General features: G+C 36.2%; 1 protein-coding gene across 3 annotated transcripts in view; it reads left to right on the plus strand.

Annotated features, from left to right (window-relative positions):
• The first annotated feature begins 316 nt into the window (after positions 1-316).
• Positions 317-27,248, plus strand: part of ZNF366 (zinc finger protein 366) — a 111,907-nt gene continuing 84,975 nt past the window's right edge. For 2 of the 3 annotated variants that reach the window (XM_023495821.2, XM_031966702.1), the window contains exon 1: positions 317-532. The gene's annotated coding sequence lies outside the window, so the exon portion shown is untranslated. Of the gene's footprint in view, positions 533-23,747; positions 24,112-27,248 lie in introns of those variants that run through there. The other variant, XM_003759456.3, reaches the window with a different exon arrangement.

Here is a 27,248-nt window from a genome sequence, read left to right on the forward strand (position 1 = left end):
TTGTTCCCCTCTGTCTGGGTTGGTTCTGCTGACCAGATAGCAGCCAGTCGAGTGAGCTCAAGATTCGGGCCTTCTGGAGCTCCATTTGTTTGGTCAGGATAATACACTGGACAATAAGCCCCTCCAGGCAGGAGCCTGGTGCTCCCAGACCACTGGAGGTATTCCTTTTTTGGATTTTCTTTTCTTTTTTCTCCAAGCTGCCACCCCCCCCTAACATTTTGTTTAAGAGAAAACGAGATGTCTATCTTCTGTTTCCTTATTTTTTTTCAGGAAAGCAAAGGGTTGTTGACTTCCTCCCTCTCCCCTCCCTTCCTTCCTTCTTCCCGAAGGTACTCATCTGAGAAAAAGAGAACGAAGTAATTGTTCCTGTTCTCTTTCTTAAGTCATTTGAAACACTGTCCCAGCTCCTTCTTTAAGTTCACTGCAATCTGTACACAAGAGAGAGAGAGAGGGAGAGGGAGAGAGTGCATGAAAGCAGAAAGCAGGTAAAGAAAAGAGCTTGGTGCTGCAGCAATTCAGACCTCAGGAGCTGGTAAGTTACCCATCAAATCATTGTTGCTTCTTTTTCAATGTAACTAACACAGATTCTCTGTTACCCATCTTGAGATAAAGATGTCTCACTGGCTACATCCTTGACTCAGAAAGTTTGAAGGATGGTTGACCCAGAATTTAAAGTTAGACTTTTTTAAAAGGGAATACTGAGGTTTAGAGTCCACCCTCTGGCAACTATGAAAAGAGTATTGCACTGGAGAAAAGGAGGTGCGCTGTGGTCAATCTGGATTTGGGCATAAATAATAAGGCAGAAATCACTAGGCTTTATTATTTCTCTTACTTAAAGCTTTGTTTTCTCTCTATATTCTGATTTCAGTAAGCTAGGTTGTCAGGATGCATTTACCAAGGACTGCCATTTGCCAAAGGGTTTTATGGGAAATCATTGCAATAGAAATGGCAATATCTTCCTCCTTTTCTCTTTTCTCCTCTTATTCCCTAGCAGATATCCTCCAAATTAAGTATGTCATATATAAGCTCCATTCCAGGTCTTTAATGTAAAAAGTGAGAGAGAGATAGACAGATAGACAGAGAGAAACAGACACAGAGAGAAAAAGAGATGGAGAGAGAGAGAGAAAGAGAGAGAGAGAGAGAAAGAGAGAGAGAGAGAGAGAGAGAGAGAGAGAGAGAGAGAGATGCATGATATTAGGTGTGTTTGGGGTATAGCTGACTGTGAACCTGTGGCTTATATGTACGTGTGCATACACCAAAGGGCATAACCTCTAAGGTACTCAGCTTTCATAAGAACATCTTCCAAGGACTGGTTTGGAAGACAAGGACTGATCTTACATAAAAATAATTTGATCCAAAACTATACTTCAAGCTTATGTTGATACTTTCATTCAGCCCGAACAGTCGATTGTTTTCTAAACACCAAACAGAATGTCATCCACTGGTTAAGCATAACCAGCTGGGAGACATTTGGACCAACCATTCAAAAAGGGTCAAACTTGAAATTCATGAGCAAGAATACTGTCATTGGAAGTCTATCATTACAAGCTGAGAGGGGATCCATATGGGCAAAATAAGCCATTTAGGTCACATGAAAAGACCTTATATGTCTGAGAGATTTACAACACAATACAGGGAAAGGGCCACTAAGCAAGGGATATTATGTATTTCTTTTCTATATTAATTTTTAGCAAAATTTGCTAAATGAAGTCTGAAGTTGCTTTGTAGGTAGTGATAAGACTCAAACAGCCAGTTTTTCATTGACAAAAATCAGGAGTTAATCCTGAGATTTCACTGCAGTATTGAGACTTGCATCAGAAATCTGGCCATCACCTTAATAACTGGTAGTAAATCACAGTTGTGGTGGGTTGTTGGAAGTCTTCTATGTGAAAAGGCCTTCTGTGCTTTTTCTTTTCTTTCTCTTTTCTCTGTAGATTTTTTTTTGGTAACTTTAGAAAACAGAGTAACTTGTAAAATACTAGAATGAAAGTTTATTCTGTGACCACTCATTAATATGTTCCAATATATCCTTTTCTGTCTTTAAAACTATGAACTTGGTGGTGTGGCAAGTAGCTTGATAACCATCAGTTGTGATTTAAATTCTGCACCCACCGATCTACTCTTTATTCCCTCTATTGATCTGAAGTTGAAAAGGAATCATAGAGCAATAAGCTAGGTAACTGTGAATTTATCAACAATCTTGACCTTCAGGAGTGAAATTCTGACCTGCGATCTCCATTACTTGAGCCTTTTGGTTTCATTTTTGTTTGATTCTGTACACTGGATTGAAAACAACAATAGAAACCCCCCTTGACTTTTGGTTGTTGAAATATGAAATGTGAAGTACAAATGTTGAAAAACAAAAATATGACTATGTGTTTTCTGGTGGAATGAAATATCAAAATAAGAGTTCAATGATTCAGAAAACATCCTACAAAACATTTAGAAAGAGAGGATGACCTCAAAACAAGATAAACCCAATTTATAATCTATTTGTTTCCATTTGCGGTCTCAGATTAATATACTCTAGTGTTCTTTTGTTCTCTAAAAAGGTCTCATGTTCAATATTTCCATTTCAAAGAGCAAGAGAGTCACATGAAAATACCTATTGGTTACTTCAATTAAAAATATTTCAATAATCTAAAGAGAAAGCATAGCCAACATTTTATTTAGTTTCTTCAATTGTCTTCTAACCCATAGTCCAGAGACACTGTACTCTGCCAAATGAGTTCATTAGACCAAGATAATATGGATGTGATTCCATGATGTCTGCCAACTCTTTGATAATGCCAAGGTGGAGAATTATCACTTGGAATTTCTGAAAACACAAAAAGTATAGTTCTTATTCATCTTTGCCATATGTGATTATGTTGCAAATTGATAACTAGGTCAGGATGTCCAGTTGGTAGCCTTGTGTGCTTGGAAAATATATTCATTGGAGTGTACAATTACTCAGAAATTCTTTCATATTATTATATCAAATTAGCACTTACCTAATCCTGTCCTTTTTTTCAATACACAATAATAATTTACAATTTTACAATTTAATTTTATTATTGTGATCTGCTTTTACTCGCTCCCGCCTCTGCTGTACCGAATTGAGAAAGTGAGAAAACCAAAACTTCTATTATAAACGTGTAGTGTCAAGCAAAACAAATTCCTATTATGGGCCATATTCAAAAATAGATGCCTTCACCTGTACCCTGAGGCCAACATCTCTCTATCTGGAAGTGGCTAGCCTGTTTTATCAGGAGTCCTCTGGAATTGTGGTTGGTCATTGTGTTGATCAGAATTCTTCAGTTTTTCAAAGTTGTTTCTCTTTATAATATTTTAATAACCATTTATTAAGCTCTTCCTGTATGCAAAGTGGAGAGACCCATTGGTGAAATGTTGAGTGTTGGACTTAGAAATGGGTAACCCTGAGTTGCTAGCCTTGTGACCATGAACAAGTCATTTAAAATCTTTAATTGATAGCTACATAAATTTCTAAAATTTATTCTACTAAGTAATAGATAGACAATGCTTTGATTGGTGGAAGGAATCCCGGCATCAAAGAAACTACAGATTATGAGCTGATATGCAAAGACCTGTACCTTTAATAGTTTTTGTATCTCTTGGGTGAATAATTCTTGATCAATATGATACCCTACCTTCTGCCTGAGCCTAAATTATTTCTTGTAACTTTGCGGCTGAATACACATTGAGCATAGATTTTCTGTACTCAGAACTCTTGTGAAATAATCACAGATGGGCTTTCAAATATTGATAAGCTCTCAGCATTGCAGAAAACCCAAATCTTTCCGCTCCAGAATAAATTGTAGCAGTGGTGCCCAGCGGAGATCAATGGTGGAGAAATGGTAGCTTGGAGATAAAATCTTTCAAGCTAGATGAATGTGAAAAGAAGCTGCTTAGGTCTATTTTTAGAGCTCTATTGTCTCCTTCCCCCACTTCCCCATCCTCCCCACTTCTGTGTCTATGGCGACCTTTCCCCTGGCTACAGAGAGCTGGATGCAGTTTTCTCTAGAGTCGTCCAGCTCTCTTCCATGACACAGCTGGAGAAGACGATTTGTCAATAATCTGGCCATTCTTTTCTCCCTCCCCAGCAATATTACCACCTCCCCCTTTTCCATTAGCAACGATCAAAATAACACTATCCTGGGCAAATTAGCAAGGAGAAATTCAGTTCAAGATTGAAAATCAGGCCCCTCTTGCCTAGTACATTTTTGGGGAGAGTCAGGATAATATATCCAATTCCCCACCTCCCACCCCCATACTTTGAACTATTGAAACATATATATTGATTTACTTGCCTGGTCTAATTGTTATTCGAATTTAGGTTAGATTTTGTTCATTTCTGGTTTCATTTTCCAGAAAACCTTTATTAGAATGGAAGAGACTGGATTTATCTGGTGACTTGTCTGGACACATCTCTACTACAATGAAGTGATACTGGCTTATGTTATACAAAAAGGGCAAGAGGTGCCTTCCAAGGCAATCTGATCTGGTAGAAGAAGCAACAAACTTCAAATCAGGGGCCTGAGTGTCTTTCTCAGATCAGTAGCTAAATGACCATTTGATCTTGAATAAATAGAGGCTAGATAAAATCAAGGATGTTTTAGAGGAGATTTCCCTTTCAGGTATGGTTCAGATAAATGGCAGCTGAGGTCCTTCCATCTCTAAGATTTCCTGAGGCTATGAAATCACTTAATTTCCTCAGAGATTGTGGCTGTGAAATGATGGGGTTGGACCAGAGGCTCTCATAGTAGATCAGTAACTAGAAATTCTGACTCCAGGGGCAAGCAACACACTACCTGCCTGAGGCCAATCATGAAAAGTATCCTCAATTCAACTTAAAAGTTTATTAAAACTGAAAAGTCTTTTTTTAAAAAAAGACTAATTTAGTTGGAATCTGGCCATATAACTTCCCTACTTAGTAAATTTCAGTAACTCCCTATTACCTGCATAATCAAATATAAAATCTCCTATTTAGTATTTAAAGCTCTTCACAACCTAGCTCCTTCCAGCCCTTCCAGTATTTTTACATCTTAATCCCCTCCACCAACTCTACAACTCAGCCCCACTGGTCTATTTGCTATGTTCACAGATGATACGCCATAACACTTTTTAAACAACTTCATGGGTCATCTCCCAACTCTAAGCCTCAGATGCTCCCCTTGCCACTGTCACCCATTTTCCCTGGCTTCCTTCAAACTCAACTCAAATCCTCCCTGCTGGAGTGGTTGCTTCCCTGTACCCCGCCAAATCCCTTCCATCTATAATTTGTATATATTTTGTACGCACATCCCTTATCTTTAGGTTGTCTCTCTTATTAAAATGTGGGTTCTTTAAGAGTAAGAACAGTATTTTCTGTTTTTTACATTTCTTTGTATAACCAGTGCTCAACAGTTTTTGGCACAGAGGAAATGTTTAACAAATGGGTATGGACTGCTAAGTGATGCAAGATGGAATAAAGAGATACTGGGGCATAACCCCATGATGGTGAGATCCCCAAGGGAAGCAGAGAGGGTGAAAAAGCAGGATGGAGAAGGGGTAGGAGAGGAGGTTGCCCTGGGTGGTACCTGTCATTTATCCATCTTCCCATTTCAACAGCTTTTTCTGACTAAATTGATGTTGGACTCAATTTTCTCCTTTTTGAAAGAGTTTAAGTGTTCTTACAAACTATGCTTTTCAGTACGCCTGGCCAAAAATCTTTTGATCCCACCCTAGTAATTGATCTGCATTTAAAGTTGCTTTTCTTTCTAATTTTCTATGTAGAACTATCAAACTGATTTTCAAGGGTTCTTTTTGCTCCTATTTCTTTGGTATTGCATTAGTAATCACTATACATTGAATTCCAGCTTTTTTATCGTGTAAAGAGACCTTAAATATAGATATCTTTCTATAAAAACATATTGAAATGGAATCTAAATTAAGCTGGGGATTAAGCTTTCTTAGGAAGGAGTGAGGAGTAGATGAATAGTTATTACAGAAATTCTTCAAAATTAGATCTAATCAATGTAAACACTTAAAACTGTCTTAAATGTGTCTATAGAGAGATGTATTACTTAGATCCATAAAACAAAGTTTGCAACTCCACAGGGATGAATTTCTTTTTTAAAAAAAATTTCTTTAAGCCATTAGAAGACTCAAGTGAGAAAGATTTTTATTCTTTTTCCTTTTTACATGTTACATGAAATAATCTGAACTGACATTGCTGACATTTAAATTTTCCACCAAAGATGGGGGTAGGAGTAGAGGGTGGGAAGTTAGATAAATGTACAGCAACCCCTTCTAATGGCTTTTGAAAAGTCAGTTTCCCTGGGAAACCCAAAACTGTTTTTAATAGGATGGTGTGGAACTCATTTTAGTAATCTTTAAAGCTGTCATTGCTTTACTGGTAGGATTTTTAAACTTTGTTAGCTAAATTTCTCCTGAGAGCATATATACATTTTATGGTCTATTGTTTTGTTTATCATGAATTTATTTATTAATTTATTTATCCATTTATTACTTATTTATTCATTTATCCATCTGCTTCCTTTCTTCCATTTTCCTCCCTCTCTCTTTCTGTCCCTCCCTCCCTTCCATCCTTCCTTTTTTTCCCCTTCCTCCCTTCCTCCCCTAATTAGATAGCATAGTTGCTCCTCATTTTCAGGGGTAGGGGTGGGCGGCCTCACAGACACCACACAGACTTTAGCCCCTCTGTAGCTCAGAATCTCGAAATTCAAAAAATCCACCATCCTTAGCTTGATTTGTAGTAAGGGATCACAGGCAATTGCCACCATGCCCTTTAAACTATTTTATAAGCATGTCAAATAAATTGTGTGTGTGTGTGTGTGTGTGTGTGTGTGTGTGTGCTTCTAAGAGGGTTTAATTGGGTAGAAAACTCTGCTAACCTCCTATCTACCTAGATAGGAAAACTTTCCTTCCACAAATACAGTTGGACAATTTCTTTGTAACATTATTTATGTATTCATTCATATAAATATATATGTATACATACACACACACACATATATATACATATATATAATTCTGAGTTCAAAAATCTCTCCCTCCTCCAGCTTCTCTCTTACCCATTAAGAAAGTAAGTAATATATCATTTATATATGTGAAGTCATACAAACCATATTTCCTTATAAGCCATATTGCCAAAAAAAGGCAAAAAAAATAAAAAAAGTGAAGAATAATATGTTTCAATGTGCACTCAGAGTTCATCAATTCTCTCTGGAGGTGGATAGTATTTTTTATCATGTGCCCTTTGGAATTGTCTTGGGTTATTTTGTCCAGAGTTTCTAGGTCTTTCACAGTTGATCATCATCTATTATATAGTTCCAAAATGTTACTTGAGAGGTTAAATTATTCATCCAGGGTCACAGGACTCAAATTCAGTACTTTATGATTCCAAGGCTAGCCCATCATCTACATCACTATGCTGCCTATAGATAGAGAAAGATACATTGATTGGTGCTTTGTGAACTACAACCAACCATAAGATAAAAGGAAGACCCAGGACTCCCTGTTTCCCCTAACCCTGCCAGAAACAAATGGGTTAAATCTGTTCTTTAACACTGACCAGTGTTAAAGCTGTAAGAAGACTGGAAGAGTAGGGACCAAGTTATTAAAGGCTTTGACTGTCACAAATCTGAGGGGGTAAGTATTATAGTACCATTATTCCAATGTTAAGGATTAGAATATACTGTATACAGGTGACAAAACAAGCAATGAAAACTGAAAATATTGGTTAAATGTTGAGGGAGTATTTTTTTGGTTCATCATAATCTCAGACAAACTGTGGTGGATTTCTTTCCAGTGAAAGAACTTTAATGACAAGTGGATACTTAGATATCACCTGTCCCTGTATATTAAAGCACATCCCTGGAAAGCAGCCATTTGACTAGGTCAGGACATGCAACAATTTAACTCAGAATAATTTTATCTTTCTCATTTTTTAGTTGGGGAAACTGAGTGTCATAATGATCCCTGGATCCACAATTAGGAAGTGCCTGAGTCAGAAATATAACACTAATCTTTAATTGCCTAGTCCATTGTTAATTCAATGATGTTATACTGTCCAGGAGAGAAGATGAAATAGAAAATTTGTTTTTCTTTTTTTTTTTGGGGGGGGGCGGGGGTGCAGCAGACATTAAGATTTGGAAGGTAGAGGTGCTCATTTTTATATCCTTATATGAAAGATTGTTAGCCAGAAAACCTTGTAGCAAATACCCAGAATTTCTTTTTCTTTCTTTTTTTTCCAAATCAACAAGGAAGTATCTTTAAATCAAAGGAATTGATTACTAAATAAATTACTAAGTGTTTGTTAAATACCTACTATGTGCCAGGAATTATACTAGGCCATAAAAAGATAAAAAACAAAATGAAAATATGCAACTTGTCCTGGATGAGCTGAATTTATGTAAATGCTGCCAAGGTCAATTCAATGAGGAAACATAATGACACACTTGCTGTGTATAATCCACTTTCCTTTATTGAATTAAACCAAATAAGACATCTAGAAAGAATCCTGAATGAGCAAATAAGGAGGCTGATGTGGTGGCCTCCCACAGCTCTAGAAAATTTGAAGTGGTAAATATCAATGCTAAATTATAAAGGTGATATTTAACATGTATTGGTCAACCTGCTGGGGGAAGGGGTGGGGGGAAGGAGGAGAAAAGTTGGAACAAAAGATTTTGCAATTATCAATGCTAAAAAATTACCCATGCATATATCTTGTAAATAAAAAGCTATTATAAAAAAAATTATAAAGCTGAGTTAAATTGAACAACAAACAATGAATACAGATAATTGCTATTGGCAAAAACAACATTGGGCAGCCAAGGGGCATAATGGATGGAGCAAGTCTCATCTCTGTGAGTTGAAATTTGGCTTCCAGGACTGACCAACAGTGTGACTTTGGCCAAGTCACTTCACCTTATTTGCCTTGGTTCCTCATCTGGAAAATGAGTTGGAGAAGGAACTGGCAAACCAGTCCAGTATCTTTGCCAAGAAAACCCCTTAAGAGATTACAAAGAATCAGGAACAACTGAACAACAACAAAAAGAGGCTAGAGGTTTCTAATTAACAGAGAGATGGGGAGGGGGTAGATCCCCTTAGATCTTTCTTTTGACTTGTTTATACATCAAGAAAGTTCCTTTGCCTCAGGTTATGGATGTACAAATTCCATCTTCTCAGGACCCCCAAAAGATCTAGTTTTAAATCTCATAGCCCTTTTACAAGCTCAGAACCTCACCTGTAACTTCTTCAGTTGGTTGCTCTTAAAGCTGGAAGCTGTTTATCCTTAATCCTTTTCATTTTCATTTTTTTAGTAAATAGTATTTTATTTTTTCCAATTATGTGTAAACATTCATTTTTAAATAAGATTTTAAGTTTCAAATTATTTTTCTTTCCCTCCTTCTCATCCCCCTCTCCAAGATGACAAGTAATCTGTATACATGGCCAATCATGAAAACATATTCCACATTTGTCATGTTGTGAAAAAAAAGAAACAGTATGAAAGAGGAAAACAATGAAAAAAAAAACAAAGCAAAAATGTGAAAATGATATGCTTCAATCTGCATTCACACTCTATAGTTCTTTTTCTGGATGTGGATAGCAATATCCATTATGAGTCTTTTGAACTTATCTTGAATCATTATATTGCTGAGAAAAGCAAAGTCTATTATAATTGATCACCACACGATCTTGCTGTTCCTATATACAATGTTCTGCTTCTGCTCACCTCCCTAAGAATCAGTTCATGTAAGTCTTTACAAATTTTTCTGAAATATTTCTGCTCATTTTTTATAGGTTAATAGTATTCCATTACATTCATATATCACAACTTATTCAGCCATTCCCCAGTTGATGGGGCATTTCCAATTCTTTGCCACTACAAAAAGAGCTGCTATAAATATTTTTGTACATGTGAGTCATTTCTATTTTTTTTTGGTTATCTATTTGGGATATAAACCTAGTAGTGGTATTATTGGATCAAAGGATATGCACAGTTAGGTTGCCCTTTGCTGAACATTGTATCTTGACCAGTATTTCATGAACTGTCTTAGTTTTATCTAGCTTTGGATATTGTCATCTCTGCTCCTGCAAAGAGCTCCTAGAAATTTCAGAAAGATAATTCACAGTTCAAAACTAGAAAGCTGGAAGTGAGATATGGTGATTTTTAATGGGGGAGAATTGTTTTGAGAACATCTTATATCCCCATGATATCTTTTCATGCCTAGGATTAGATATGACATTTTTGTAGTCCTAAATTAGCTTGAAAAGGGATTTTCAATTAACTCCGAAGCTACCATCATAATTCATGCCCTCATCAAGTCTCACCTGGGTAATTACAATAGATTCCTAAATGGTCTCCCAACTTCTAGTCCCTGTTTTCTAGTCCCTGGTCCAAAATAATCTTTCTAAAGCACAAACGTTCCCATTGTTAATTTTTGTTCAGTCATTTCCAAACTTTTGTAACCCCATTGATTTTCTTGGCAAAGATACTGGAGTGGTTTCCCATTTTCCTTCTCCAGCTCATTTTGTTAATGAGAAACTAAAGCTAACAGGATTAAGTGACTTGTCCAGAATCAGACAATTAATATCTGACATTATATTTGAACTCAAGAAGATGAATCTTCCTGATTCTAACCCTATTGCTGTGCCTGTGTCACTTTGCTATCGCTGTATAAGTTTTATCATATTTTTCCTCAATTAAGAATTTTTAGTGGTCTCTAATTGCCTCTAGTATAAAATATAAACTCTTCAGCATGGCATTTTAAATTGGCCCAATCTAGTGTCAGTCTATCTTTTCAGATTTATTTCACACTTCTCCATTTTGTGCATTCTACATTGCAACCAAATAGACCTACCTGCCTTTCTTAAAACAGCACTCCATTTCAAGTCAAGTCGGTAAGCATTTATAAAGAGTTTACTCTGTACCAGGCACTGTGTTAAGCACTGACGATACAAAGAAAGGCAAAAGAGAGTTCTGTCCTCAAGAAGCTCCAAATCTAATGGGAGAGTTCAAATGCCAACAGCTGTGTTTGATAAAATGCAGATTTTATCAAATACCTTTTAGGGACTTTAGGGGAGACTTGAAGTAAGTTATAAGGTGGAGATGAAGAGGGAAAGAGTTTCAGTCATGGGGGAAACAAGTAAAAATGACTAGAATTGGGAGATAGTTTCATGTGTGGGTAACCACAAGGAAGCCAATGTACTAGATCACAGAGAATGCGTGGGGGGATGTAAAGTGTAACAAAGACTGGAAAGATAGGAAGAAGCTAGATTATGAAGGGCTCTAAAAGTCAGAGGAATTTATATTTGATTGTGCAGGTAATGGGAACCACCAGTTTTATTGGGTGGAGGGTGACATGATCAGACCTGCATTTTAAGAAAATCAGTTTGACAGCTGGGTGGAGAATGAACTGGAGTGAAGAAATACATGAGTTGGAAAGACCAACCTTCGGGCTATTGTGATAAGTTAGGCACAAGGATTTGCATTATAGTGAAGAGAGAAATCAGTGTATATGAAAAAAGTTATAAAGTTAAAATAGACAGAACTTGAAAACTCATTGAATATGAGGAATGAGAGACAATGGAGAGTTGAGGATGACAACTAAGTTGTGTGGTTGGCTGGGTGGGAAGATGGTGGTATCCTTGACAATAATAGGGAAATGAAGAAGAAGGAAAGATTGGGGGTTGAAAAGAAAATGAATTCATTTTTGGACATGTTGAGTTTAAGATATTTATAAAACAGCCAATTCAAGATATCCAGTTTGGTTTCCAACACTTACTAACTGTGTGATCCTGGGCAAATCACTTCTCCCTGTTTGCCTTGGTTTCCTCATCTGTAAAATGAGTTGGAGAGGGAAATGGCAAACAACGCCAGTGTCTTTGCCAAGAAAACCCCAAAACAGTATCACAGATGTTACTGAAATGACTGAACAATCAGAGATGAGAGACTGAAAAAGAGAAAAGAGATTAGTTTTGTCGATTTTAACTCTGCATAGAGATGATTATTGAATCTATGGGCTCTGAGAAGATCACCAGATGAAGGTGTTTAGAGAGAGAACAGTAAAAGGTCCAGGACTGAGCCATAGGGGTCACTACAATTAATGAATACAACCTGGAAAAAGATCCAGCAGAGAAGATGGAGAAGGAAGAAGGGAGAGTTGATTTGAAGAGTCAGAAGCTTAAAAGAGGTCAAGTAAGGCTTGAGAAAACGTGACTTCCATTCCTTTGTGGAGAGTACTCCCCATCCTTGGAACTCAGGCTCTCTTCCCCTTGGAATACTGAGCTTGCTTCAATCAAAGCTGGGCTCAGGAAACACTTCCTTGGAAAGCCATCCCCGACCTCCATAATGGTCAATGCCCTCACTCTTCAAATTTCCCTGCACTTATTTATCTGTTTATATTTTACATCCCCTCCAAGACTCCAGTAAGTTTCTTAAATGATATAATTTTTTTGGTTTTTGTTTTGTTATTTTGGGGTTAAGTGACTAGTCTGGGGGTCACTTAAATGATCCTTTTGGCTTTGAATTTTCAGTGCCTAACACAGCAGGCACTTAATAAATGATTTGGGAATTGAATTTAGAATGAGCAAACTTCACAATCAGATCATGTCTCAGGTCCAGAATTTTAAGTCAACAAACTGCGAGGTACTGTGCTAACTGCTAGGGTACAAAGAAAGACAATTTTTTTTTACTCTTAAGGATCTTTTAGTGGAAGAAAATTCATAGATATGCCTTTTGCTATTGTTCAGTAATTTTTTTTCACTCATATCTAACTCTATGACCCCATTTGGGGTTTTCTTGGCAGAGATACTGGAATGGTTTCCCATTTTCTTCTCCAGCTCATTTTACAGGTGAGGAAACTGAAGCAGACAGGGTGAAGGGACTTGCCCAGAGTCACATAGTAAGTGTTTGAGGCTCAGGAAAGTAAGTGAGTCTTCCTGACGCCAGGTCCAGCACTCTGTCTGCTCCACCACCTAACTGCCTTAGGATATATCTACCTACTTGGTGTAATTGCCAGGAAGTAGGAAGAAGAATGAAAACCACTCAGAGTTTTAACTGGTAACACCTTGATATTTCCTCTTTCTTCTAAAGTTGCCTGTTCATAAACATGTTGACTTCTGAATCAAGGTTTCAGGGGAGAGACCTTTAGTTTTTAGCAAATTAATTAAATTAATTAACAGTTCTTTAGTAGGTTTTTTTTGTTTGTTTGTTTTTAGCAAATAAATTCTTTAATGATGGATGACCATCACTGGCTTCTCTAAGCAGCTATTGGCCATTGCCCAGTCAACTCTTTCAGGGTTCCCCTGATTCCTTCCCCTAGAATACTTTTTTCAATTAACAATAACAAAAACAGGAATTTTGAGTTACCTACTCCCATATAGATTGACATTGTCCATAGAGTTTAGAAGAACAGAGGATTCAGAATCCCATAGATTAAACTTGAACAGGGGAGGCAAGACCAGAATGAGAATGAAAACCTCAAAAGAAAAAGTAAAACAATTCTGATGAAGAAGTAAAAAGGGAATTTTCTAAAAAAGATGAATATGGAAGACCAGAGATTTCACTTGCTAACTTAGATTTTTACAAAGATATACAGAAACTGGAAGTAAGGGCATATAATGGAAGATGAATTTAAAAAGAGTGATCCTTTTTAAAAAAGTTGGGAATGGTGAAGCTCAGAATGTGTTGAAGCTTGTAAGGAAAGCTAAAAGCAACAAAAACCATTTGTATTTTTAATTTTATTAGAGGAAAGAAGATTTGAGATTACTGTTCAGGGAAGATAGAATGGTGATAGAAGATGATGGAGAGAAAGCAGAACTGCCCAAATCTTATTTTGCTTCTATTGTCTCTGCTAAGGTGAATAGGCTTTACAATGGGAAGGACAAATAGTAGTAAGGGAGTAAGAAAACACATGGCTGGCTTTAATGGATTCAAGTCTCTAAATCCAGATTAATAATACCCTAATTTGCTGAAAGAGCTGGGACATGAAATTCCTAAAACATCAGCATGCTCTTTGAAGGATCCCAGAGAATTAGAGATGTATTGAAAGACCAGAGAAGGGCGAGCTTCGGTCCCATTCAAAAGAAAGGAAAGAAAAGAAATACTAATAGTCATTAAACTATAGAACAGTGAGCTTAACATTAATTCCCTGGCAAACTTCTTGAATGAATTATTAAAACAATGTATAGTGATCACTTAGAAAAAGAAATAATAATCATAACGAGCCAGCATGCCTTTGTCAAAATTAATGTTGTGACAAATTAAATTGATTCTTTATATTGATAGCTTTACAGGAGTTTGTTATGTAGTTTACAATCAAGGGAGAAATCAATGTGTCCCTCCTCTTGCTCCAAATACTCACTCTCTCTGTCTCTCGCTTCTCTCTCTTCCTCCTCTCTTTCCCCCTCCCCCTCCAGTTTTTAGCAAAGCATCTGACAAAGCCCACAGGGAGGGCAGCTAGATGGTCAGTGCACAGATGCCAGACCAGGAGTCAAAAAGACTCATCTCCCTGAGTTCAAATCTAGCTTTAGACATTTACTAGCTGTATGATGCAGAACAAGTCACTCAATCCTATTTGCTTCATTTTTTTTCATCTGTAAATTAGCTGATTAAGGAAATGGCAAGAAAAAACTCAAATGGGACCGTGAAGAGTTGAACACTACTGAACAATAATATTTCACAGACAAGATCAGGGGTTGTACTTTAGATAATGGTGGTTAGTTAGATTTAAAAATAGTTGAAGATTTGGCTCAAACAAGTAAACTTGAATGATTTGATGTAATATTGGGCAGAGGTCTCTGAGGGAGAGCCCCAAAGGTGTGTGTTTGGTCCTATGCTGTTTAATACCATTGCTGACGTGGATGAAGGCACAGAAAGCATGCTTATTCAAATTTGCAAATGTTTAGGAAGCTGGGAAGAAGGAAGAGCTGGCGACCTACATGAAAGAGTCCCTATCTAAAACATTCTTGATGGGCTCGAATGTTTGGTCAATCTACCAGTCAACAAATATTTGTTAAGTATTTACTACTACATACCAAGGCAGCTAGGTGGTTTAGTGGATAGGGTTCTGGGTCTCGATAAGTGAACCTGAGTTCACTTAACTTCTCTTTGCCTTAATCCACTGGAGAAAGAAATGACAGTATTTTTTTAAAATAGTACTTTATTTTCCCAAATATATATAAAGATAGTTTTCAACATTCATTTTTATAAAACTTTGTATTCCAAATTTTTCTCCCTCCCTCCCTCCTCTCTCATCCCCAATCTGATACAGGTTAAATATGTGCAATTCTTTTAAACATTTCCATATTTATCATGTTGTACAAGAAAAATCAGATCAAAAGGAAAACAATGTTTTTCCTAAAGAACTCCTTTCTCCAGGAAGCAGTGGTCAAATCAACATTACCTTCCTAGAAAGATCAAATTAATCAATTTTCCTATTGTTTCCTTTGTCCTTACTGTGATTTCCCAATTCAAATCACCCCTTCCTTGTCACTACTCCCTTATATGTGTTTTCTTCTCTTAATAGAATGAAAACTCCTTACCTTAAATGTAAACTCTCTTTTTGTATCTATATTCTTACAACTTAGATCCACATATAGTCTCCATAAATCTTTCTCAGGATGTGGATGGTATTTTCTATCCCAAATCTATTGGAATTCCCTTGAATCATCTCATTGCTGAAAAGAGCCAAATCTGTCAGAGTTGATCATCCCATAATCTTATTGTTGCTGTGTACAATGTTCTGGTTCTGCTCACTTCACTCAGCGTGAGTTCATGTTAAGTCTCTCCAGGCTTTTCTGAAATCAGCCTGCTCATCATTTCTTATAGAATAATAATGTTGCATTACATTCATATGCCATTCCCCATCTGATCACTCCAGGATTTTTGCCAGCAAAATCCCATGTACAATATGGTCCATGAAGAGTAAGAGAGACTGAAAAACAACTATGTGCCAGGCATTGTGCTGAATGCTGGGAGTATAATTGCAAAACAAAAAGAAAGACCCTCCTTGTCCTTAAAGGAATTAACACATTCTCATGTGGGAATATAACATAAAAGGAGGCTGAAAAGTGGGAAAGAGAGGATAAGATTCCTGAGAAATACAATGTAGCATCCTGATAAAAAATGAGATGCTTGCCCTGCATTCTGCTTAAATGAATATTTAGAGGAGGCATCCATCCATTCAGAGGAAGGGCAATGGGTGCTTCCCAAGTATGAATTCCAGGACTGAAATGATCTTTCTGGATGAAGACTTTTGTTTTGTTTTTCTGATGGAGAAGCCTGAATTACAGCCTCATAAGAAATTAAGAGAAAGTGTCAAATCTACTGAAATGAAATTGAATGTGCAAATTTGTAAGAAACTGAAATTAAATTCTGGGATTAAATTTGGAATAAAAAATTAACATCATTGATATAGAATGGGAGAGGCATTGCTAAAAAGTAGTTTATTTTAAAAAGACCAGGTAATTTTTTTTTTATTATTTAATAGCTTTTTATTTACAGGTTATATGTATGGGTAACTTTACAGCATTAACAATTGCCAAACCTCTTGTTCCAATTTTTCACCTCTTACCCCCCACCCCCTCCCCTAGATGGCAGGATGACCAGTAGATGTTAAATATATTAAAATATAAATTAGATACACAATAAGTATACATGACCAAAACGTTATTTTGCTGTACAAAAAGAATCAGACTCTGAAATATTGTACAATTAGCTTGTGAAGGAAATCAAAAATGCAGGTGTGCATAAATATAGGGATTGGGAATTCAATGTAATGGTTTTTAGTCATCTCCCAGAGTTCTTTTTCTGGGCATAGCTGGTTCAGTTCATTACTGCTCCATTAGAAATGATTTGGTTGATCTCATTGCTGAGGATGGCCTGGTCCATCAGAACTGAGACCAGGTAATTTTAATGAACTCCAAGTTTAATATGAGTCAATAGTTAAGTGTTAATAGTTAATGAGTTAAAAATTTAATAAAATTTCAGACAAAATGAAGAGAGACATAGTGCAGAGGATTCCCTTTCTACTCTTTCCTCTCCTGGATCACATCTAAAGTACATGCTCAGTTTTTGGTACCACAATTGAGGAATAAGTGAATGAATAAGTGAATACTCATTAAGTACTTACTAAGTACAAAGCTAAGTTGTAAAGACACAGATAGAAAAAGAGAGTTTACATTTAATCTTGCTTTTTTTTTTATTATACTTAAGGAGTTTTCATTCTATTAAGAGAAGACAATACAAATAAGGGAGTAGTAACCAGGGAGGGAGGAGTGATTTGAATTGGGAGATCACAGTAAGAACAAGGAAAACGACAGGAAAACTGATTAATTTGACCTTTCTAGGAAGGTAATGTAGATTTGATCACTGCTTCCTAGAGAAAGGAGTTCTTTAGGAAGAACATAGAACTGAGAGCTTCTAAAGGTAGAAACCAAGTTGATACATATACATGTATTGTTTCCCCCTATAAAATGTGAGCGCATTGGGAATAAGAGCAGTTTTGTTTTTGTCTCTCTATTTCCAGGACCTGGTACATGGTCAGTATTGAATACAAGCTTTTTGAATGAATGAGGTGATAGAAAGTTCTATAAGTTATGATTAGATCATGGCTAAGGTCTATAATTCCTGGTCCAAAAGACATTTTTATGAGATGGGTAAAGGAAGAATCTCCTTGACTAGGGATCTGAAAGGGACCTCACAAGGTAGCTATTCTAATGCCCTCATTGTTATAGATGCAGGAAACAGGCCTGGGATGGTTAAGTGACCAAGTCACACAGGTAATAAACATTAGAGATGGGATTTGGAGAGAGAGAAAGGCCTTGAGGGACATTTGCCCACTGTAGATGCCCAGCAGTTTGTGAGACAACCTTGGAAGAAAACTAAGAGAAAAGTTGAGATTTCAGTGGTCCAACACTGAACCTCCCTTGAACATCAAGTCCATCCCTTGTCTTCCCTCCCCAACACCTTCCAGAGAACAGAAGACCTGGGTTGTTGATGAGGAAAACTTATCTTGTTGCTGCAGCCTTGTTTCAAGATCAAACACGGGATTTAAGAGGAGGGGAAAAAAAACAGATTTTTTTTTTAATAAAAAGAGAAGAAGGCTCAGTTTTAACAATACCTCACTCTGAAGTGTGAAATCCCACTTGGTATGTGTTCCCAGCCTATACATGCCCAGGCTCATCCAGTCATGTAAAATTGCTTCCTGTCAGCTCCTTTGGATTCCCTCTGGACCTTGCAACCAGCAAGGGGAGAAGAATTGGTACCTCACTTACATTTAAAATGTCCTGATTGAAAGGGCATTTAATTATGGACAAATTGTTTCCCAGAAGAACTAGGAGAACTGAGCCCAACCATAAAGTAGTGAATTTCTTTGCCTTCCAAATCAGAGAAATTCAATACCCTATTTTAACCTAATAAAGCACTAGTCATTTATTTCTGTAAAACCATTCTTTTCCAATCTCTCTATCTCTCCTTCATCTGCATTACCTATGCTACTGGAAGGGAACAGTAGCTAATCTCTGCATTGATTCTACTTGGCTTTGTACAGCAATTTTAGGTATTATATACCCACACACATATGTGTTTGTGTGCGAGTATACATTCACAACACATATCCTAAATACATGTTTTAAGCAGACAAGAAAATATGTTTATATTTTGTATATTTTTAAACTAATGGAAAAAATGCTTTTATTATATATATACATATATGCATAAATATGATATAAAATATATAATCTAAAAAATTATAATTAGGAAAATATGTTTATATCATATGTAATATTTTATTATAACTACATTTATCTGATGGGAAGATATACTTGTTTAACATATATTTATATATAAACAAAATCAGCATATTTCTGGATTATACATAATATAAGCATACATATAAAATATGTGATACAAATATATTCATGTGTATTTATGTATATATAATACAAGCATATTTTCCTATCAGGTGAAAAAAGATTGTAATGAGGAAGGTAAATCTCCTCAGTACAGATATTGCTGTACAAAGCCAAAAAGAAGTAATGTAGGGATTAGCTAATTATCTATAGCAAAGGTAATTCAGAGGAAGGAGAGATGGAAAGATTGGAAGAGGAATGTTATATAGAAGTCAAGGGCAGTACTTTAAGTATATATTATGATTAATTAATTATTTAAGTAGTTAAATTCTCCCATAAAGCTATGGCAGGGGCAAACATCTTAGAAATCCAGATTGCAGACCACCAACAAAGTGAAAATTTCCTGCAGATTATTTAGAGCTGACTGTAAATCATTTTGAGAATAAAAATAAAGAGGAGAAAAAGCCAGCTATAGATGGTACCTTGTTAAAGATCAGGCCAGAAGATTTTATCTCTTGGAGTTTCTCCATTTCTCATAGCCTGTTCTTTACTTGAAATCCCCAGATCTTACTCTTAAAGGCCAAGGCCTCAGGGTGCCATTTCTCATTGAGATAACTATTCCCTAGGGACAGCATATTAATTATAACATGCCATTTTCAGATTTGAAAAGAACTTGACTTACAAAATATTTTTTCCAACAACTCTGAGGTAGATGTCATTATTTACCTCAATTTTACAAAGGAGGAAACTAAGAAAAACAGAGATTAAGGATATTTTTTTAAAAATCATAGAGATCATTGAGTCTGTTCATCTCCAGTTCCAAAGAAACCCTAAATTCTTTCTGGTGGGCTGGGCAAGAAGATGGGTCATAAAATCATTGAGTTGCATCCTCATCAGGCACTAAGAGTTTGCAGACCTAGAAGTAAGAATGGATCTATTCCTTCTACAAAGGGAAGAAACAGATTAGAATAAATTTCCCAGACTGAGTGCCCTGGGTCACTGAAGAGAACACTTTTTCCCAAAGCCCGATCCCCATGAGTCAAATTTATGCAGAAACCATGATCAATGTAGGCTGTAGAATTGTGAAATAATACTGCTATGCAGAAGGATGGAGCCACTTAAGTTAAACAACAGAGGTTCTATTTCTGTGATGCATGGGCTTTAAATTATACCTGGATCAAAATATCATTAAATATTAATATTAAGACTGTGTGCATATTATCACTGATTTAAAACCCTCAAGCCCATGCATAGAGAATAATCCTTTCCTTGGTTTCCAGAGACCTAAATGAGAAAAAGCTGACTTTCTTTAAATCTATATTTTATCCCCCCACCCACCCCTTACATGTTGAAACAATTTAACGTGTTGTTTTGGAAAGTTTTAAGTTCCAAATAACTATCTTCCTTTCAAGGGATGATTTTGCTTTCCTGCCCTATAAAAACATGGAAGTCACAAAAAGAGATTCTACCCCAAAAAATGTAAGGTAGAAAGTGTTTTTCTTGGAGAGTGGGGAGTCCGGTGAAGGGATGAATTGTAAGCTTTTGCTATGGGTCTGAAATCTAAAGTTCTCTGCCCAGTACACAATATCTCTGTGTGGTAATGCTCAGCAAGACAGTACAATGCAGCAGAGGAGATCTTAAAGCTGTCACTTCAAATCAAGTGGCCACAAATGACCGTAAGCAGTGACCATCAGTCAGTCAATAATTTACTTATTAAATCCTTACTGTGTGCCAGGCACTGTGAAAAACGGTGGGGATACAAAGGAAGGCAAAGGGAAGTCCCAATTCTTCATGGAGTTTACTGTCTAAAGGGGGAGACAATATGCAAATAATTAGATATAAATAAGATATAGGCAGGATGAGTCAGAGGTGATTAGGAGAGAGAAGGGAATACCATGAGGGAGAGTCAGGAAAAGCTTTCTGTAGAAGGTGTGATTTTAAGAGGGACTCGAAGGAAGCTAAGGGGCAACAATAAGGTTTGAGAGAATTCAAGCATGGAAATGCCAGGAGTTTGGAGATGTAGTGTTGGATTAAAGGAACAGCAAGAAAGCAAGTGTTATTGGAATTTAGACCATGTGGAAAGGAGTAAAGTTTAGGAAGATTTAGAAGGTTGGGTCAGGTTAAGAAGGACATTGAATTCCAGAAAGAAAATTTTATATATGCTCCTGGAGTAATAGGAAGCAAATGAAATTTATTGACTGAAATGGAAGAAGGGGAAGGGGAGCATGATCAGATCTGTACTTTAAGAAGATTTATTTAACAGTTGAATGAAGGATGATTGGAGTGGGGAGATATGTACTATCACCTTACTGCAATTGTACAGGGATGAAGTGATGAGACCTCTTCACCACAGATCCATGGCTGTTAGCTAGATTCTTCTGTGTCTCCATGAATGAAGTAATTAATCAAGTCAAGAAGCATTTATTATTTGCCAGGCAATGTGCTAAGTACCAGGAACACAATATAAGAAGAATAGAAGGTCCCTGCCCTCAAGGAATTTACATTCTAATCGGGGAAAACAATAGTTAAACAAAAAGAAAGAAAAAAAAAGAAAGAGATGGATGGTGGAGAGAGAGATGAAAGTATTCAGTATGGAAAGATGGTAGAGGAAGTCCAGAAAGTCAAGTGAAAACTGAAGAGGAATAAAGACATGGCTGGCTTGGTCATCCTCCTTTAAATAGAAGATCTAGGAAAAACCCAGTCAATCAGAGGGAGGGCTCAAAGAGTAGAGGGTATTTCCAAAGGGAGAAGTAGTTTAGGGTGAATGAGCTTCTGGGGCATATGAGAGTCCAGAATGAAATCTGGAAAGGGAATTACTCTTATTAATACAGCCATGAAAACTATTTTTCTCATTGTCTGTAGTATGTTAACACATTAATTTAAACCATCTGCTTAAAATTTATTCCCTGTGTGCATATTTTGACCTCCCTAAACAAGATGGTAAGATCCTTGTGAGCTGGGACTTGTCATTATAATGATAATGAAAATGATAACCGATATTTATATAGCTTTTGAAGGTTTGCAAAGTAGTTTTTATTTATTTTTTTAAATTTCAATAGCATTTTATTTTTTCCCAATTACATGTAAAATAGAATTCAACATTCATATTTAAGATTTTCAGTTCCAAATTTTTCTCTCTCTCTCTCTCCCTTACTTCCTCTCTCCTCAGGATAGCAAGCAATCTGATATAGGCTATATATATATGTACAATCATTTTAAACATATTTCCATATTTGTCTTGTTATGAAAGAAAAATTTGAAGAAAAGAAAAATACCATGAGAAAGAAAAAGCAAACAAACAAACAAAAAAAGGTGAAAATAGCATGCTTTGATCTATATTCAGTTCTTTCTCTGGATGCAAATGGCATTTTCCATTCCTAGTCCATTGGAATGGTCTTGGATCACTGTATTACTGAGAAAAGCTAAGTCAATCATAACTAATCATTACATAATCTTGCTGCTTCTATGTACAATGTTCTGCTGGTTCTGTTCACTTCATTCAGCATCAGTTCATGTAATTCTTTCAGGAAAATCCCATTTCTTTTTTTTAAATAATATTTTATTTTTCCAATTACACTACAAAATACTTCATCCACAGCATGTCATTTCCTGAACCTTCTATATTGTTTTTTGTGTCCCATAGCACAAAACAGATGTCTAAATGTCCAACTGATACATCTAAAAGAACTCTTTACCTGAACCCATACTGTCCCCTGGGAATCAAAAGTTGGGTTATAATTAGGAAGCCCTTTTCTTTTGCATTTTATTAACTATATTATTGCCTAAAATCTCCTAGAGGTAAACAAAAAGCAAGCCAAAGTAATAGAGTTTCTATGATCAAGGTTCAATCAGGTTTCTAAGACTAGAAATAAGGTTGCTTTTTTCTAGTGGAATAACTTCTGGCTTCATCTTGATGACAATTTTTCCTTCTAGAGACAGTAGACTATCTCCTTAAGAGTAATTTCCTTTGCTCTGTTTTTTGTGAATCCCAAATTACAATGTCTGGGACATGTTAAGACATTAATGTTTGAAACAAATTCTGTTTATCCATCCATCAATCCATCATCCACCCATTCAGCCCTTCATTCAACAAGTACTTTAAACACCTAGTTTGTGCCAGACACTGTTTGCTAAGCACATTAGTCTTAGTTACAAAGACAAAAAGTAAAACAATCCCTAATTTAAGTAACTTACATTCTGCTGTTAGTTCACACCTGTAATTGGATCAGCAGCAGCAATATCACAATAGCTAGAATTTAAATAATATTTAAAATTTTTCTAGGTTGAATAGTTTAGAAGCCTTGTGTCTGTGTTCAAATGTGGCCTCAGACTGTGCCTTAGTTTCCTTCTTTGTAAAATGAACTGGAAAAGGAAATGGCAAACCACTTCAGTTTCTTTGCCAAGAAAATCCCAAATGAGATCATGAAGAGTTTGACATGACTGAAATGACTGAAGAAAATTAAAGTTTGCAAAGCAAATTGGAAATATTTCATTTTTTCATCCTCACAACAACCTTAGAAGATAAATGCTTATATTATCCTCAGTTTACAGATGAGGAAACTGAGGCACACAGAGATTGTAACCTGTCTAGGGTCATGTAGCTAGTAAGCATCTTAAACGATTGCCAGTGGGATTAATAGCTGTACAAGCTTAGCTCATTTAACATCCTTTCATAATAGCACAGTTTATATTATAACCAAATGTACATGAGAATTACCTACAATATAGCAAATTCAAGTCCTTCATCTGACAGACCAGCTGGGGGTATCTAGTGCTGTAGGAAACTCCAACTTCTAACTCTTTAACTCTAAATTGTAAAGAACATGTCAATCTATAGGGAGAGAAAAAAGTCTCTCACACTCAAATACATATTAAACATGTGTGTGTGTGTGTGTGTGTGTGTGTGTGTGTGTTTGTGTATGTGTGTGAGAGAGAGAAGAAAGCAGGGGGTTTGAAACTACTCAATTTGGCTCAGCTACTAGGTGCAAAGTGTTTTCTTGATTGAATCAAACAATCAGAACCAAAACTGGTTGTGAATAGGACCTGTACACCTCCCTGAATCAATCAAAGCCATTGTGTGAGAGATGGGTCACACCTTAATCATTTGTTATAAAAGAGAGAAGGTTGTCTCAGAGTTGAGGAAGGAAGGAAGAGACTAAGAGGAAGAACTGCACTGAACCAGAGAAGAACGATAATTTGGAGAATTCTTGACAGCTGGCGTCTTGAAGGTCTAGGAAGTTCCAAGAAAAGGTCAGTATTCTCCCCAACTTCATCTTCCAGAAGTCTGTCTATCCATAGTTATTTTAATAATAATCAACTTTTATTAACCAAATGTTTCCAATAAATTAAACTATGCTTCAACTACCAAGACACTAAGGGAATAAACTAGGATTATAGTTAGATCTTAGTACAAGATTAAAATCCAACCTTTGCCTTGATACAAGGAATTTTTCTTAACTGGGTGATTGTGATTAAATTCAGAATTTTTCATCTATAAATAAGTTTCCTAAAGTCAAAGAAAGGAAATGTATATTTATACATCATGATGTTTCCTAGGCTTAAAATAAAACTAATTATTGTAACAGGATATTATCCTAACATCACAATATAAGGTAGGAAAGGGGAATAAGCATGTAGTTAAAACATAATTAGGTGTTTATATAAGCATACTGTTATTAGATATTTATAATAAGTATAATTATACAAACATACCTATTATAAAAATATGTATTTATGTTTATTATAAACACAATGATAATAAACACATTATTTCTAAGCCCACTATGTGCAGATACTATGCTAAGCATTTTCTGCTTGTTTTTTTTCCAAATATGGCCACATTTAAGTAGGATTCAAAAGAACACAGATATAAAAGTCTTCATTTCAAAGCAGGATTATGTGTGGAGGGAACAGGGAGGAAGGTCACTTCTGATAGGGAGGATTCTTTTTTCATAGAAGAGCTAACATGAGTTGTACCTTGAAGGATGAAGAGGAAATGGGGAGATGGAAAAAGGCATTAGCATAAAACAAATTCTGAGAATCATGAGTATTCTAAATTGGTTAAAGATGGTCATGGTAAGTGAAAAGATTTGTGGCAGAGAAAAGTTGTAGAAGAACTCAATTCAAGATTAAGGATTTTTTATTTTATTTAGTGGGTAACAGTAAGGTTGAAGATTTTCTAGCCAATTTTGAATTGGTCATAATCAGAATTATCCATTGGAAAACTGACAGCAACATATAAGAAAACGAAGAGAAGTAAGACTAGTGGCCTGAAAGTCAATTAGGAGGCTACCAATAAAGTAATCCAGGAAAGAAGACCTGAGGGCATTCGTTAGGCTGGTGATTGTGGGCACGGGCAATTTGGAAGATGGAATGATAGGACTTTTTGAAGAATTGGATACTGGGGAAAAAGGCAGACAGAACAATCAAAAATGACCCTGAATTTGTTTTAGGGTGAGAGTAGAGGGAAATGATATTAAGAGAGGCTTATGGCACATTCATTTGATCAGTAAACACTTATAAGGACCAACACAATTTATAAGACTTGATATGATACTGAGGATATGGACAGCACAGATTTCAAGATACTTACAATCTAATAGATATTAAAATGAAAGTATGATGCATACTATGATGCACTTAACTCTAATTAAAATTTTCCCCTTTAGTACAACCTTCAAAGTAACTCATTTTTGCATTGTTTCAAAAATCAATGAATATTTATTGCTGTTCACTTGTTTCAGTCATGTCTGATTCTTTAAACCCTATTTGGGGTTTTCTTGGCAGAGATACAAGAATTGTTTGCCATTTCCTTTTCCAGATGAGGAAACCAGCTAAATAGGATAAAGTGACTTACCCAGAGTCACACAGCTAGTAAGTGACTGAGGCCAGATTTGACTGAGGCCAGATTTGAACTCAGTAAATTGAGGCTTGATGAATATTCATTAGGTGCTTACAAGGTGCTACAAAGAAAGACAAAAAATAGTCCCTGCCCCCAGGACCTCACAGTATAAAAGAGGGAGGGGGTCAGAGACAACATACAAATAACTAAATATATACAAGTTACATAAAGAGTAGATGGAAGACGATATCAAGGAAAGGGAAGTGAGGGAAATAAAAGCAGGAGGGGAAGTTTTTTAGCTTTTCCCACATCTTTCCACATTGGAATGGAAGCTCTTTGGAGGGCAGAAATTTCTTTTTGTTTTTCTATTTGTATTTGTTTTCCTGGAACTTACCACAGTGTTTATCACAAAAGAAAATCTTGACTGATAGAAGCCACGGCAAGGGCAAGTCCTTCCAGAAGATAGGATCTGAGCTATCTTGGAGGAAGCAAGAGAAGCTCAAAGGTGATGGTGAAAAGGATGAGCATTTAAGGCTTGGGGGCAGCCAATGAGAGGCAGAGGAGATAGAATATCTTGGGAAAAGCAGCAGGAAGGCCACTATGGTTGGATTCTGGAGTATTAACAAGGAATAAAGTGCAAGAAAATTAAAAAGGTTAGAAAGGCCTCAAGCATAAAAGTTTTAAATATTTGTTAAATACAAACAGTAATTAAAATTTTAACAAATTTTTAAAAGTTGATTGTACAAGAATTAGGAATAAGGGCATAAATACATGGTTATTATAATAAATAGTTTAAAAAATTTAATTATGTGCATGTTCTGGTTCAATAAATATTTAGGGTACTTCAATAAATATTGCCATTCTTCTTTCCCAGTTGAAACTAATTCAGAATCTAGGAGAGATTTGGGATCCATCTTATTTGTTCCCATAGAGTACCCCATTTTATAATCCTTTGTTGTTTAGTCATATTTCAGTTGTATCTGAGTCTTTTGGGGTTTTCTCAGCAAAGATATTGGAGTGATTTGCCATTTCCTCTTCCAGCCCATTTTATAGATGAGGAAACTTGAGGCAGAGTGAAGTGATCTACCCATGGTCACATATGTCTGAAGCTAGATTTGAACTCAGAGAGATGACTTTCTGGTTTCAGGTCCAGCATTCTATCTACTGTGACCCCTCTGAATAGCAATTTGGTTTTGTGTTCTTTTCTAAACATCTATTTTCTAGAGGGAGGTCATAATGTCCCTGCTGAGTGCTATCTTCTGTTATATAGCTCTAACAAAGGAATTGATCCTAGAAATAAAGGGATCACAGAATTATAGGGCCATAGATAATTAGAAAGGATCTTAGAGATCAAGTCCAACCCCCCTATTTCTCAGATCAGAAAACTGAGGCCCAGGGATATCGCCCCAGGCCACACAATTAGTAAGAAATAGAAATAACCCATTTGAGTCAGTTGCCATACTCTTAATCCTGTGTTCTGCCTCCTACATCACTTTTTAAAGTAAAATGTGTGTCATATACTTAACTTCCTTCTGCCATGCCCTGC

This window comes from Sarcophilus harrisii, chromosome 1 (assembly GCF_902635505.1).
Source record: "Sarcophilus harrisii chromosome 1, mSarHar1.11, whole genome shotgun sequence".
In the NCBI taxonomy this organism is placed as follows: Eukaryota; Metazoa; Chordata; class Mammalia; order Dasyuromorphia; family Dasyuridae; genus Sarcophilus; species Sarcophilus harrisii.